The sequence below is a fragment of the Camelus bactrianus genome, chromosome 8 (genome assembly GCF_048773025.1).
Source record: "Camelus bactrianus isolate YW-2024 breed Bactrian camel chromosome 8, ASM4877302v1, whole genome shotgun sequence".
NCBI classification, from domain to species: Eukaryota; Metazoa; Chordata; class Mammalia; order Artiodactyla; family Camelidae; genus Camelus; species Camelus bactrianus.
The window spans coordinates 80,211,762-80,227,838 of record NC_133546.1 but is presented as its reverse complement, the minus strand read 5'-3'; the positions used below and the strand labels follow the sequence as shown (position 1 = coordinate 80,227,838).

Below are 16,077 nucleotides of genomic sequence, written 5' to 3'. Positions count from 1 at the left end.
GATCCTTCACTTTTTCTCCCTCCAGGGCCTTCAAACATAGAAAGTATTAAGTGAACTCAGACGGCCTAGTCACCGCAATGAGGTCCGTCCAGCCTGGCTCTCCTGAGTGATGGGCACTGACTTGCACCTTAACTCGGAACAGTAGGGGAACTGCCTTCCTCTAACTGGGCCTCTCCCCACACCGGGCACGCCCTCAGCTGAGAAGGGGCCAACTCCCCCATTGAGGTGTGTGCTGGTGGCTTCAGTGTGACCTGGCCCTGCCGGGATGTGAACCTGCAGTGAGTGAGGTTGAGGGTCGGGTGGAGAGGGGTCCGTTCTTGGGTGGCAGGGGGCCCGGTAGCACCCAGCCCGGCCTGGTGCCTGGGGCTCCCTAACACCTCCTACAGCTCCTGGGTTGGCTCCGGTCCTGGCCAATCCGTACACCCTCCCAGCATCTTCTCATTAAGTCCCTTTTTGCTTTTATCAGCGAGAGGTGGCTTCTGTTGCTTGTTCAGTGAAACAGTACGTAGGGAAACCAGACTATTTCTAACATCAGTAAAATACCAACCTCAGTTATCTCGCCGGGCAGACCGTGCAGCACAAAGGCCTGCACAGGGCTGTGCGAACGGTTTACGTGAAGGGTCCTCATCATCTGTCTTCAGAGATGCAGAAGCTGGTGGTTCAGGTAAAACCTCAGGGAGGGATTGAGGAATCCAAAGCTGGTTGGTTTCAAAGGCTAACTGGTCAGACCAGACCCCTGAGCTGTGGTCAGAAGCCTAGCTCAACATCACGCAGACTCAGCACCCTAAGTGCCAGGTGGGGGCGGTGGTGTTCCCTTTGCAGGCTCTCATTGGGGATTCACTGTAGCCCCTTAAATGCAGCAGAGATTCCAGCCCCCTTAGCCCCCACCCTGCGTGTTCCATGACACAAATCCCGGGAGTGTTTAATTTTCATCTTTGTTTAGGAGGATGAAGGAGGGGCAAGAGGAGACATAAATTCATACTGACTGACACAAGGTCACAGCCAGTACCTCCTCCTTGGAGAGATATGTGCTCCCAAATTGGTGGCTGGGGGGCTGGGCGGAGATCCTCCACTGGTCCCAGAGGGACTCCCTCATCTGGCCACAACTGATGGGTTGGACAACAGATCCAGAGGGAGACAGAGCATCTTTCCTGGGAATTTGGAACTGACACACAGAAATCAAGTTCACTCATCTGGGGATTGGCGAGGGTGAGGGGCGGTGGTTGGAAGTCAAATGAAACCAGAGCATGAGAGAAAGTTAGAAGTGAAAGAGAGAGAGACAGAGAGACTGAGCTTGTGAGAGCAAATAGTCAGAAAGAAGGAAAACAATCAGGGGACAGAGGAATTCCAGCTCCTGACTGTCTAGTCTGTCCTAGCCCATCCACGACCCCGCGGGATGGTTAATAAAATTCCAGTTTTGCAGATAAGGATAAAGGCTGAAAGAGGTGGGGGCTGGGTTTGGGTGCACATTTAATTCAAGTGCCGCTGGACCCCTCATTTCCCATTGCCTGAAGGCACTGTAATCCTCACTGGGACCCCTGCGGTCCCCTGACAGCCCAGCATCCTGATCAAATGGCCCCTGCGGGAGTGGGAACCCCTCTGAGCGTGAAGAGTTCCCTGAACCGAGATGCCATGTATCAGCAGGCTCCTGCACACCCCAGGTTAACATCTCCCCAGCTGTGCAGTCTCCCGACTCACTTCCCTCCCTGCCAGGCACCCTTTCCTTACCACCGAGTGTACTGCAGGAATTCAGACACAGGGATGCCCAAAGCAACACGAGCCCACCGGCTATACAAACAGCAGACTCCCAGCCCCACCTGGGTTCCGAGGGGACAGTAGGCGTCCTCAGCTTCCATGTGTCTAAGACAATCTTCTTCAGCTGGAGGTTATAGAGAAAAATAAAAGGTCCAAAACATAGTTCAGTGAGGAATTCCTCCAAGGACCTGACTCCAGAGACTACAACCAGGGGTACCAACCCCCCGGACTTGGGGTGAAGGTGGATTATTGATCAGCACAACCTCCGGTGGCCCAGCTCCTCAACTTGGCTGCCCAGAGTGGGCTGGGGGAATGGGTAAAGCCAGGGCACTCAGGAAGAGCACAGAGGACCTGATCTCCCCTCTCCGCACTTGTAAACCCTTCCTCAAATCTCAAGGCATCTGACAGAGAGCAGCCACCACAATAAGGAGATGCTCCCATCTCTTCACTCACTCCAGTCTGTTCACTTACGTGCTGAGCATCCACTGGGTCCCAGGACATGACACATAGGATGGCCGATGGGACAGGCTTGGTCCTTCCCCCTGGACCCTGTTCAATCTGATGGAAGAATGATCACTCATAAAGAGTTTCTCAAAATTATAAAGAGACCAAAGACAAACTGCAGAGTGAACCAAATTTAAAAATATATATGAAGATCCCCCAGTCTCCCCACCTAAGGTTAACAGCATAAAGCAAAAAGATCTTGCCTTTGATCACCAAGGAAGTGGTCACCCTCTCTCAGGAGGAAAGGAGAGTTAATCTTTGAGCAGGACACAGAAGTGCTCCATTGAATTGGACCAGGACCTCTGCATTCATTCAGCAAATCTGTATAAGCTCCTACTACTTATGGGAATCTAGTAACTATACCCATTCCCAAGGCTCTTGGGCTTTATTAGTCAACAAAATAGACACGACTCCCCATCACTGGGGGCTCAGAGTTTTAGCAGAGAAAACAGGCAACATGATGGGGGTAGCAAGAGCTTGGGGAAAAATAAGAGTGATATGAGCAAACTCAGGTGATGGTGGTGGGGTGGGAGGCAGGCAGGAGGGAATAAGGCAATCCTGGCAGATCTCAAGGAGTAATGAACTTGAAGCAGAATAGATCCGGAGGAAGAAGGAAGAGCCGGAGCCAGAGGCCCCCAGAGTGATGGGGAGAGTGTGGGCGGAGAGGCAGAGCAGGCCGGGTCCTGGAAGACTTTGGGACGACTTTGGCTCCTAATGAAATGATGACCCGTTTAGTGAGTTTTGAGGGGAGGGGTGATATAGTCCAACTTAAGCTTTTGTGTTTGTGTTTTCTTGTGGGAGGTAATTTATTTATTTTAATGAAGGTGCTGAGGATTGAACCCAGGATCTCTTTTTTTTTTAACATTTTTTATTGATTTATAATCATTTTTGAACCCAGGATCTCTTGCATGCTAAGCATGCGCCCTACCACTGAACTAAACCCACCCCATCAATGTATGCTTTTGCAGGCTCCCTCTGACTCTGTGTGGATGAGAGATTGTAGGAAAGCAAAGATGGAAACAGGAGGCTATTGGTGTCCAGGAAGGGCTGAAGGTGGCTCTTAGGAGGGCGGGGAGCAGGGAGCAGGTGGTTAATGAAGACAGAATACCCAGAATTTTCTAACAAGCTGGATTTGCTGTCTGTGTGTGTAAGAGAAAGACAGAAAGAACATTGTTCCAACATCTGGACCTGGACAATCGGAGGGATGACCTCTCCATCCACAAGGGATGGGACAAGGTGGGGCTGAGCAGGTGGAAAGGGGCTGGTATCAGCTCAGTTCTTCAATGTCATGGTTAAGGGGTGTATTACATATTGCCACAGAAATGCCTAATAGGTAGAGGAGTCTGTTTTCTTTTTCTTTTTAACATTTAAAAAATATAATTTAAATGTATTAATTGTATTATGTGAATGATTTGGGAAGTTTGTTTCATGCCAAGGTATATGTTATATATAGCCAAATGGAAAATATATCAGAAAGGGGAGAAATGAGGGCTTTCACATGAACTGACTGTCCATAACGTAGGTAAAATTTCAATAAAACCAGTCTTCAGTGCAAAAACCTCATCTTGGTGTTATATAAAAATAAACGAAAAAGGACTATGTTAATGTATCATTATTTCATGTTACATAATAGCCCCAAACAAACACACTGTTTAACTATGTGGCTTGTAGAAATGCTGTTCGCTTTTTTCACATAAATACAGAAATGCAGAAAGGTTCTAAGGTAGAATAAGCATCTTAGTGGAAATAATACAGATTTGAGCATTTTACATGATATATATATTTACTGATACAAAATTTGGAAAAGTAATTACATAGTAGAACATATGTATGAATGTGAAAGCAAGATTAATGAAAGAAAAAGAATGTGAGTCTCAGGGATAAAGGTCCAGATGGAAAGGGCAAATCAGGGAGTTCTGGAGAAATCGAGAAATTGATGGCATGCCAATTTCCAAGGCTGGGTTGCTTCCACCAAAGGAATAGCAGAGAGAGAGATGAGAGGCCCAGGAACCAACCCTGGGGCACACCCACAGTGTATGTTTGGGAAAAGAGGAGACATTGGCAAAGGACCAGCCAGTAGACCAAAAGCAGAAAGCAGACAGAGCGATGGGCTGGAGTTTAAGTGAAGCAGGAACACGGGGGAGGAGGGATGGAAGAGCTGGGTCAAATGCTGCCGAGGGTCTACGCATGATGAGGACTGAAAATTGACCGCTATATTTAGCAACGTGTGGTCACTGATGGCCTTGACAGGGCAGTTTCCATAGAGCGAGGGATCAGGGGAAGAGCCAGAGTGGGTGTAAAAGGGGATGGCTCAAGAGAAGATGCAGACAGTGAGTTTAAACAACTCCTTAAAGATTTGCTGCAAAGACACAGGGTGGCAATTGGTGGGGGTGAATTAGGGTCAAGGAGTGCTGTTTGTTTCTTTTAAGAAGATGGACGTTTATATACTGATGGGAGCCAACTAGCAGGAGAACAAAATAGATGAGGTAGTGAAAGAGAGGATGGTTTTGGGAGTGACAACCCAGAGAAGATGGGAGGGATGGGTCCCTGGGGAATTTTCGAGGAATTGGCTTTCGATGTCACCTGTAATAAGAGGTGGGGCACCGAGAGTGAGGTCACAGACAACACTAGGTGAGCGGATGTGCTGGGAGTTGCTTGTGAAACTTCTCTTCTGTTGGCTTGTTTGCTTGTTCAAAGTAGAAAAGTAACCTTACCAGCTGAGGGATGAGGAGGAAGAAAGAGTTACTGGAACCATGAGAAGAAGATAAGAAAGAGCCTTCCAGGGAGAATGGGACAGTGAAAAGAGCAGGGGGAGATGGGGGAGTGCGCTCCCAGAAAGTTACATTTTCTCTTTGACGTCCCCAAATGTGTGATGTGTGATTACCCTTCCTGCTGTCTACGAAATAAAAATTAAGTATGGTTCAGAGGAAATGCTATTTCATTCTAAGAGGCTACCTGTTTCTCAGGAATGGCCATCTTAAACTGCAAATATTACAAAAAATGTTGAAAAGATGAACCTGTGTACCTAAAATCCCCTATTTTCTATTAATCTGGTTACTATCTAATTCCCCTATCAATAACTCATAACCAATACTGCCATGATGGAGGTACACTGATGCTTAAAAGGAAATGAGATCTGTATCCTTTTCCTAAATTCCATGGCTTCCTTAATATACAGTTACCCTTGGAATTTAGGAATGTCTGGTATAAGAAGTGAGAAACAGTTTGAGAAAATCCCGGCTCAGAATTACACAGCACAACCGCATCTCAGAAGTATATACAGCCGTAAAGAATTTTAGAAGCAAAACTCCGTAACTACTCTTAAAGACTTTTGCAAACCTGGGCCTGCCCAGATGTTTCCAAACTGGAAAGGGACTCCAATCACTTGCCTGGTACCGGACCAGAGGCTGGCCAGCCTTTTCTGTAAAAGCGAGAGAATAAATATTTTCAGTTTTGCAGATCATTTTGTTGTAACCATGCAGGTCTGCAATAAGAAAGCTAAGAGCACTGGGAGACAGGAAACAAATGGGCATGCCCACACCCTCCCTTCCACTCAGGGCAGATTCTCTGTGGTGGGCAGTTTTGCCACAATAACTTGCTTCTTTGTTTCCATTGGTTTCTTTGTTTCCACCTTACTGCTCAAGCTCAGAAATTCATTTGGTCCTGGTCCTTCAGCATCCATGCAGAGAGAAGGCTGAGCGGGGTTGGGAACCCCACCTGATGGAGAAGAGAGATTGCTGGGAGGGACACTACGGTGGCCACCATGACACGAGACAATCACACCTTCTGGGGTGAAAGGGAATGAAGGCAAGGGAGGGACAGAGCAGTGGGACCCCTAGGTCGCCTGCCAGGCTTTCTCTCCCTCCACAGCCACCCTGGGTGCCTGGGGGGTGTTGGGATTCAGCTACGGTGATTAGGCTGAAGGGACTCAATATAAAGGACCATCCAGCTCCTCACTAGGTTCCAAACGCAGCCCCTCAAAGTCCACCCTCTGAGTTTCTGGAACTCAGCTGGAAGAATAAATGAGCAGGCCAGATCCAGAGCCCAAGCCAAACACGACGGTGGTCACGTGGGGTTGTAACCCCATGTTCAGTGGTAGGGGACGCCTTGCAAATCTGCAGAAATCCCTGTTCCACCTCATTCCTGGGGGAAACCCCAGATCTCCTTCTGCTCTGTCTGTTCTTCTCTTGATGCTATTGTCCTGGATGGATGCAGAGTCTTTGAACCTGGCCCTCCAAACGTACACAAGCAGCCTGTTCGATAAAACAAATTATGCACTTTTTCACATTTGCCAGTTTTTTGATTCCAGAAATTTTGCGGGACTCATTCTCACAGTCTCCTGTGACCCCACCACTTGGTGGCCCTCTGCTCATGGAAACACCATTTCCCACAACTGCACCCTGCCTCCCAGCTGGTCAGAGGGGAATGTCCCACAAAGACACAGGTGTTTGTGAGGATCCTGCCCCCAGCAGAAAGCCTACTCCTGGAGCCACGAACAGGGATCCGGCCTCCTGAGCCGCTCAGCTCTAATTCAAAGCCTAAACTGGGGGCCCCGAACATTGCTGAATGACTTTCTGAGTCACCTGGACTGGAGGGGCCTGATTTTTCTTTCCAGGAATGGATGTAGTGCAGCCTCCATTTTCAGGGCTGACATTGACGATGGATCTAGTTCCCCCCACTGCACCGCAGGAAGGAGAGGCCCTTCCATCCCACAGCTTGGAAACCCAGCCCAGGTAAGTTCTGAAGCAGTGTATCGCTGCCAGGTCCAGTATCCCTGCAGAGTGGCCTCTGTCCCTGAATGAGCCCCTTCCCTGGGCCTTTCCTGCCCCGACACAACCACACCCCAGTCTGTGCCAGAGATCTGGGGCTCTGTGTGTCCAGGGCACACAGTTGGGACCTGAGCCAGGTGTCCCCTGGGCCTCAAGGGGGAGAGGTCTGCCTCTGCATCAGGGGAAGGTGATCCCTCATGGCTGGCAGGACGCTCTCAATATGGACCTCCAGGAGCCCAGGGAGCAGTTTCCCTGCAGGTGTTAGAAGCCATCATCAGGAGGGCAGGCCCCTCTTTGTGCAGACCATCCCGCAGTGCTGGGCCCACGTGCTGACCACAGAAACCTACATGTCCCCAGGTTACCCCAGGCAACCTCAGAAATTCGTCACTTGGTGACCTGGGTAACACGGGCTCATTGGCCATCCCATGAGGGTGGTCCTTGCAGGCATGGTCTCCAGGTGCTCCCGTTAAGAAATCCCCCTGGGTTTCTGTGGTCACAGAGCCCACACCAGAAGATTCTAGTCCTGCAGTGACCACCACAGCAGTCACCTCCCCTGTGCATGTCCAGGAACAAATGACAGCAATTTATTGCCAGGAATCGTGATGAACAAGGGGGTGGGATTCCATACTAATTTTAGGATCCTGGTAACTCACTCTGCACCCCAAAAAGCATCCATGAGAAATGTGTTTATTGGGATATTTGTGCCCCTAGAAGAGCTGTTCCTCAGGGCTCCTGGGACCCTCCAGCCCCTCTCAAGGTTCTCAGAGCTTGGGTCTAAATTTCTATCTCCCTCCTTTGGTGTACAGCCACCTGTGTCTCGTGATCACAGGTCACTTTATTGCATGACTTGGCATGTTCTTAGTTCTCGTCCTCCACCCCTGCACTAGACTCCCACGATGTTCCCACTGACCCTTGGCTCCCTGGGTGGGTCAGGGGGCCCTAAGTCTGCACCCTTCACTCTCCTCCTCTACCCCCAACTCTGAGGCCACCCCTAGGTGGACTGGAAGGTGTTTGTAAATGAGTCTTACACAAGGACATGACTGGACAAAGCAGGGCTCCACCCCCGGAAAGCACACCTGCTCCCTTCTCTGATGAGGACCCCACAGCCCCACATTGCCTCCAGGGGTCTACTCAGCACACAGTCCCCCAGTTCTGGGCAAGGCGTCTCCCTGGAATCCTTGCTTCCAGGCAGAGTCTCTCTGTCCTTCTGAGTTTAGAGTTGTTCCCATGTTCCTGAGCACCAAGGTGCCCAGCGCAGACCCTTCACTGACCTGGAGAGACAAGGAAGATTTGTGGCCACAGGTATCACAGGACACACCTGCTGGGACCCCAGGCCAAAGGGCCATCCTTCTGCCTTCTCAGGTGTGGATCCCGTGGTACCTTTTTGCAGGGGGCCCAAATGGGGAGTGGGGCCCAAAGCAGTTCATGGGGCTCTCTGGGCAGGGAAGACTTGGGCCAGGCAGCCTTGCCTGGTTTCCCTCCTGGGGCACTCTGAAAACCCCTGCTCCTCTGGCTGTGGCTGGAGGCCCCCCAAACTTCAGGGCAGGGCCCTTACTCTCAGCCTCCACTGCCTCCAAAGCCACGCTGGAGCTGGCATGGGGAAAGAGCTTTCTTGCCCTCTTGTGGCCAAGCTGCCAGAGGTGGATGCTGCGGGGAACTGGAAAGAGAGTTAGCAGTTGCTCAGATGTGAGTGGTTAGGCAATTTGACACCCTGTCAACTAGCCTTAAACATTGGAAAGAGGGCTTTCCCGGGAAAGCTGGAAGTTACTTTCAGTAATTTGTTTAAAGATTTCTTTTTTTTTTCCCTTAAAGACTCATAAAACCTCTCCCAGGTCATTCCTGGTATGGACCATTATCCAGGGATCAATCGGGAAATGCAGGAGGAGAGGGGTGGGGGTAGGGGAGAGGGGAGGGGAGATCAGAGCCCACAGAGAGGAGATGCCCCTCCCAGGAGCCACAAACTGGGCAGTGGCTGCTGGCATCCAGCTCTCCTGTTCTCAGGCCCATTTGATCTGTGCGGTGTTTCCAAAAGAAACAATGGTGGAAGGGCCATGGAGGACCCCTAGACCTCCCAGAATAGACAGGGGGAGCAGAGTCACCATGCTGGCCCAGGGCTTGGAGACAGACCTGCCGTGGAGACCACAGGTCTTCTGAGAAGCCAGTTTCGAAATAAAGGCAGTATGCGCTGGAATACCCATTTCGAGCAATTGCTTCATCATAGACATGTAATTTACATAGTTCTTCTCACCACGAAACTGTGTTCCCAACACGCTACATGAATGACGGCTTCAACACACATTCATTTCTGAGATGTGAACAAGTGTAGAGCCGCTCTTTCGTCCAGCATATTGGGCATGGTTACACCTAGGAACGCTTACCAAGATTTCTCAGCAACAGCCAATTTCGAAATAAAGGCAGTGTGCGCAGGAAAAGCCGGTTGGAGTGAGGGCTTCCCCATACCCATGTAAGTTATATAGTTCCCCTCACCATGAAACGCTGTTCCCAACATGCTACATGCATGAAGGTTTTGACACACATTCAGTTCTAAGGAGTTAGCATGTGGAGAGCCGCTCTTTCATTCAGCATAAAAGGCCTGGTTACACCCAGGAAGATTTACTCAGATGTCTCAGCTGGTTCCTTCACCCAGATTCAAAATAAAGGCCGTTTTTGCTGGGAAAGCCTGTTGGAGCGTGTTCAGAGCTGTTTCGGGCTCTGTCCCAGCTGGAGGGTGCAAACCCCAACCTCCAGAATGAGGGACCAGGACCCCACCGGCCAGGTGGTGTTGCCTTTGCTGGGGAACAGTGATCTTTGGGTTAGATATTTTGCAGCTCTCTCTAAAACCTGTTTTGACTTAAGTTTGCATCCTAGTCATCAGTTTCAGGGCAACAGAAAAAGCATATCCTACATCCCTTTGCACTGAAATCTTCCCAAAAGAGCAAATATTTGCCCATGAAAATACCAGCTGCTCTTCTAAGGCCCCCTAAATACCCAGCAGTGTGGCTGGTGCACTCTTGATCAGGAACAGGATGAGACGGACCAGCGGTCTTCCAGCAGGCTTGGCCTGGTGTGGCAGCTGCGCTGTGGGTCCGTGGTGGGAGGGCCATGCAGGGAATCCTGTTTGAGGGGCCTCTGTGCACGTCTGCATTATGCTCTGAGGTTTCATACAAGGCTCCAGGCATCCTAACTGGTCAGATACAGCCCCCACCCTCGGGCTGGAACCACCAGGACCTCAGTACCTGTAACAGGGACGGTGCCCGGTGTGGAGAGAGGTCATGGGACACTCCGGGGGCAGCGGCAGTGGTGCTGGGGAAGGCAGGGGATGCAGTGAATGGTGGAGGGAGCAGGGTCCCTTGCTTGGGTGTGAGAGTTCTTGGGGAGACCACAGAGCATGGCACACACCATCCCCACCCATACCCCAAATTCCTAGCCCCGCCAACACAGGGGTTTCTCTGAACCCTCTCACCGTGGCTCGCCTGTAAGACCGCACCTAACCCGGCATCTGGCACCCCTGCCCTATCTCCCCTCTTAGGACAGATCCCGTCTCCTTGGAAACTGCCCAGCAGCGCGAATTCAAGGCCGGCAGCGGGCCTGGCGGATCTGCACTTCAGGTGCCCTACCTGGCCAGCCGTTTGTGCCTTGGCTCTGTCCTCTATCTTGCTCAACGGCAGCCTGGGTCCACGTCCGGTGCAAGGGGAGGCCGCGGAGCCCAGGCTGAGCCACACACACGGACAGGTGAGGGTGCCCCCGCCCCGCTGCCCCGCCGCTCCGAAGCCCCGCCCACTGGTGGCAGCACCGCCCCAGCATCCGGCCGGCGCCATCTGCAGGTGAGGACGTCTGCTCGGCACCGCCCGCCCCGGCCCCGCCCAGCTGCCCCATAAGCCTCCCCCCAGCCCCCGTCCTGGCCTAGCCCTGGCTCCCATTGGCTCCGCAATTTCTGCCCTCTCACGTCTAGCCTAGGGAGGACACAGACGCAAGCGCTAGAGGAGGGCCCCGCGGTGTTGCCATGGCTACATGCGCCGCGCTCTGCGCGGGCCGGTGTGAGCTTCTGGGGCGGGCAGCGGGCTCCGGAAGTGTGCAGCTACCCGGGACCATGGCAGTGCTTGCTGCTGGGGCTGGCGGCTTGCTCGCCTGGGCGACTAGTTCTGGCCTGGTCAGTCGGCGGCCGACATCCTGTCTGGGGCGGCGTCCCACAGACGGTAAACGTACGGCCGCGCCGTTGGCGGTGCCAGTGGACATGGACCGGGGTGGGATCCGGGTTGGTGTGGCTGCCGGGGAGGCGCTGTGTTGCCGGGGAGCGGGTTGGGGCGGGGAGGACAGTGCTGGGGCACAGCCTCGGGCTTTCCTCCCCCTCGGGCACTGGGGCTGGGACCGCGAGTCCGGGTAGCCCTGCTTGGCCGCGGCCTCCCAGAACCCCCGGGAAGGGCAGGCGGAGGACCTGTCTTTTGTGAAGCGGGGCCTTATCCGGGTTTTGAAGAGCCCCAGAATCAGATGTTGGAATGGGGTGGTTTATCAGCTTTGTTTATCTGCAGGGAAATTTCAGTTCCATCCAGATGTTGGCTCCTTCGGTAAACCTCAGGAATAAGACAAGGGTCATTGCCGATTAGCAGTTATATAGGGCTTGACTCAAAATAGACTGTGCGGGGTGTAGGGATGGTAGATGGGCCTTCCCTCTCAAAGTTGGCAGTCTTCTGGGATTAGAGGACCCAGTTGAGGATTACATCCTCATCTGCGGTAATGGAGGTTGTGGGAACATTAACACAGAGAAGGGAGGAGTGTGGCTGCGGTAACTCATTAAAGAAGCCAGGACCCTTGCCTGGCTCTTGTGTAGGAGAGTCTCGCCTAGGGTAGGGCAGCAGTTATCAAAGTGTGTCTGAGGCCCCTGAGATGCAAGACTATTTTCGTAGAAACGCCGGTATGTCAGCTGCCTTTTGCACACTCTTGCACTCCCGAGTTTCCTGTGGGGATTTCCAGGGAAAACCTGGTCTGTGATATCACAAAACAGGGAATTTAGAGGCAGATAGAATTCAGAACTCACCAGTCCAAAAGAGTTTTGCAGAAATTAAAATCACTGCTCTTCTTCTCATTAATGATTTTTGTTTAGAAAAATATACTTATTTTTTGCTTAAGAGTATTAATGGTAACATGTAGTAGGTTGTTATTATTTTTAAGTGAAATCATAAGCATTTTTTAAAGTTCTTATTTAAGTTCTAACACAGGAACTATTGATAGATTTAACCCACATAAACAGCAGCCTTTTGGAGTCCTCAGTAATTAAGAGTGTACAGGGGTCTGTAGGCCAAGAAGCTTGAGAGACCCTGGAGAACGTGTGCTCAGGTACTAGTCAGGTACTTAGCGTTGTTAGACAGATTCCAAGATGTCTTCTGCATGTGCTCCCGGACTCGAAGTAATTGGCCACATGGAGACGGGTGGGCAGTGCCTCCAATATACAAACCAGAAGCTGGTGAACGTGTCTTGAGTCTAGGCCATGTGCTGTGCAGGGATTCCCATTGTATCTGTTCTATCTAAGCCGGGATTCCTGTGCAGAGGCTTGGCCCTGAAGACCCGCTCTCTTTTGCTCCCTGCCAGGTACCTTCTGTGTGATGTCAACCCTCCAGAGGGCTTCAGCCTCCGTAGAAGCGTCTGTATCCACATCGCCTTCCTCCTGAAGACCCTGCTGAAAATGGAGGAATCGGTGCTGGTGATACCCCCTTGGGGCCTCCTCTACCATTGGCAGAGCCTGGACATCCACCAGGTCCGGATTCCCTGGTCTGACTTTTTTGATCTCTCAAGTCTCAACAGAATCATCCCTGACACTGAGTACGAACCGTTCATTGCAGGTGAGATGGTGATCGTTTAACTGGGGCCAGACGGTTGTTGTTCTGGTTCCGATGTGAACATCAGGCCATCTTGCTTCGGGCTTGTCGGTCTGCTAAGGGGTCCTGCTCATGTTTCCCGCACTGCAGGTGAATTTGGTCTTTCCATAGTTTTTCTCAGGAAATAGATCTGAAGTGTATGAGATCTGTGTTCCCTCCGCTCTGAAAATCCTGGCCTCCTGGTGAGATGGAGCGGTGACAAGAAGGCCACTGCCACACAGGCCTTGTCTAAGGAGGACTCGCTCCCTGGACAGTAAGGGCCATTCTTACCTGAAGGAAAACACGATGTGTGTGTAGCATGGGCCACGTGCTGGAGAAGGTATGTAACCTCTCATTCAGTATAATTTGGTCCTGCTCAAGCTTCCCATTTTACTTTCCGTAAGAGGTAAGAGTTGAAGATTTTCTTTGAATAAAGGTATTTAGAACTTATCTTTTTCTTTAATTGAAATGTGGTTGATTTACAATGTTTTGTTAGTTTCAGATATACAGCTGTTTTGTTAGTTTCAGGTATAAAGCATAGTGATTCAGTTGTACATATACATAGTCTATTCTTTTTCAGGTTCTTTTCCATTAAAGGTTGCAAGATACTGAATATTTTCCCCTGTGTTCTGCAGTGAATCTTTGTTGTTTGTCTATTTTACATATAGTAGTTTGTAATTGTTAATCCCAAACTCCTAAGTTAGTTTTCTAAGTCTGTGAGTGTGTTTTTGTTTTGTAAATAAGTTCATTTGTATCATTTTTAAAAATTCCACATACAAGTGATATCATATGATACTTGTCTTTCTCTGTCTGAGTTATTTCACTTTAGTGTGATAATCTCCAGGTCCATCCATGTTGATGTAAATGGCATTATTTCCTTCTTTGTTATGACTGAGTAATATTCTTCTATATCTAAATTCTACATCTTTATCCAGTCATCTGTCTGTGGGTGTTTAGTTTGCTTCTATGTCTTGGCCATTGTAAGCAATGCTGCTGTGAACATTGGGGTGCAGGTATCTTTTGGAATTAAGGCTCCCTCTGGATATATGCCCAGGAATGGGATTGCTGGATCAAATGATAAGTCTTTTTTCAGTCTTTTGAGGACTCACCATACTGTTTTCCTCAGTGGCTGCACCAAACTACATTCCCACCAACAATGTAGGAGGGTTCCCTTTTCTCCACAGCCTCTCCAGCATTTGTGGTTTGTGGATGTTTGAATGGTGGCCATTCTGACTAGTGTGAGATGATAACTTATTGTAGTTTTGATTTGCATTTCTCTGATAATTAGCAATATTGAAACTTTTTTTCATATTCCTATTGGCCATTTGTATATCTTCATTGGAGAATTGCTTGTTTAGTTGTTCTGCCCATTTTTGGATTGGGTTGTTTATTTTTTTTTCTTATTAAGTTGTATGAACTATTTATATAGTCTAGAATTTAAGCCATGTTCAGTCTCATCTTTTGCAAAAATTTTCTCCCATTCCATAAGTTGTCTTTTTGTTTTGCTTATGGTTTCTGTTGCTGTGAAAAAGCTGATAAGTGTAATTAGGTCCCATTTGTTTATTTTGTATTTTATTTCTGTTGCTTGGGTGTATTGCCCTAGGAAAACATTGCTGAGATATATATCAAATAATATTTTGCCTATGTTTTCTTCTGAGAGATTTATAGCGTCTTGTCTAATGTTTAAGTCTTTAAGCAATTTTGAGCTTGTTTCTTTTTTTTTTTTTTTTTGCGACTCTATTTTATGCTTTCGATTTGTGGTTATCTTTTTTTCAAGTATATCAACCCATTACTATATCTATTTCCTTTAGACTGATAATCACGTAGGCTCCAACACATCCTAAGAATAATGAGAAAAAAAAAAGAAAGAAAGAGAAAAAAATCTTTCTTTTCATGCTACCGTCTCCCATTACCACCTTTTTGTATTTTGATGTACTTTTTCTTTTTTCCATCTTCATGTTTATTGTCTTGTAACTCGTTATTGCATTTCCAACTATGGTTTCCCGTTTGTATAGCATCCTGCTTCCTTTCTGTTTAGAATAGAAACTTTTAATGTCTCTGTTTGGTTCAATAATGCTGAATTATCTCCCCACCCCCCTCCCCCCTGCTTCTCTGAATCCTCAGTGCAGGGAAGCCAAACCATCCTTGCCTTCATCGGTTCTGGGAAAGCAATCTTCAGAGTGGGAAAGAAAACATTGAAAAATAATATTCTGTGTGTTGCTTTCTACCCTTGCCCAGAGAGTGAGAATCACCTCTGAAGGCGGAGGAAGAAAGTTGGAGGTGCGGGGCACAAAGTCTTTTGTCCTTTTGCTACTGAAAAAATGATTGCTTTTGTAATTAGTGATGATGCCCTTTAAATTGGTGAGATCGAGATTCTACAGCTTCAGCGCCTGTGAATAACCAGCCGGGAGAAAGCTCTCCAGGGCCCCTGCAGTGGGAAAGGCAGCCCCTCTGAGCACCTGTTGTTCTGTATTCTTCCTGACTCCACATGGGTTTGCTACGCACCGCACCGTGCAGGACGATGCAGTTACCCGAGGTGGAGGACAGGGAGACCCCTGCTGTGTGGCGAGCCACAGGAGCCCACATTTGAAGGACAAAATGAAGAGTAGTGGGGCGGGCATAGGAGGAGAGGATGGTTGAGACCCAGGATGGTGTCCTGGAGTCCAGCAGGCGAGGCTGGCGGGGCAGATGGGGCCCTGGGGCATGGGCAGTCCTTGAGGGATCTGAAGCAAAGATATGAACCAAGAGACTGGATTCGTGTGGGCGTACAGCGCCCCCTGGAGGCCGCGGGGCAGTGCAGCAAGCCCAGGAGGAGCGGGCAGTTCCCCAGATTTGGGTTGACAGGTCACAACCAATTCACTGGGGACCGAGAGGTACCGAGATATTGTTAACTTTTTGTCCCTCTTCCTGGAAAAAAGCTGCTTCCTGTTGAATAGCCTGTGTCGTTAGTGAGAATTAAAGACATGAAGCAACATTTCCTCAAATGTCATCCATTGTGTAGTTGTTAATAAGGGTCAAATGCAGACTTGAATAGACTAAATCAAATATTCATCATCGGATTTTAAAATCCTTTAAAATAAAAATTCTTGCTGTCTTTGTTCTTCATTTCAGGGTTCACTTGGTGATAATAATAGTAAACAAAGCAACAGCAAACCCTTACAGAACTCTGTCCTGCTGTTCCAGGAACTCTGTGTTCA

General features: G+C 49.4%; 1 long non-coding RNA gene across 1 annotated transcript; it reads right to left on the bottom strand.

Annotated features, from left to right (window-relative positions):
- Positions 1 to 271: 271 nt before the first annotated feature.
- Positions 272 to 4,979, bottom strand: LOC141578492 (uncharacterized). Its single transcript, XR_012508877.1, has 4 exons — positions 4,843 to 4,979; positions 2,227 to 2,313; positions 1,729 to 1,879; positions 272 to 671 (listed from the first exon to the last, which is right to left on the bottom strand). It is a non-coding gene; the product is annotated as an uncharacterized LOC141578492 (long non-coding RNA).
- Positions 4,980 to 16,077: the final 11,098 nt, after the last annotated feature.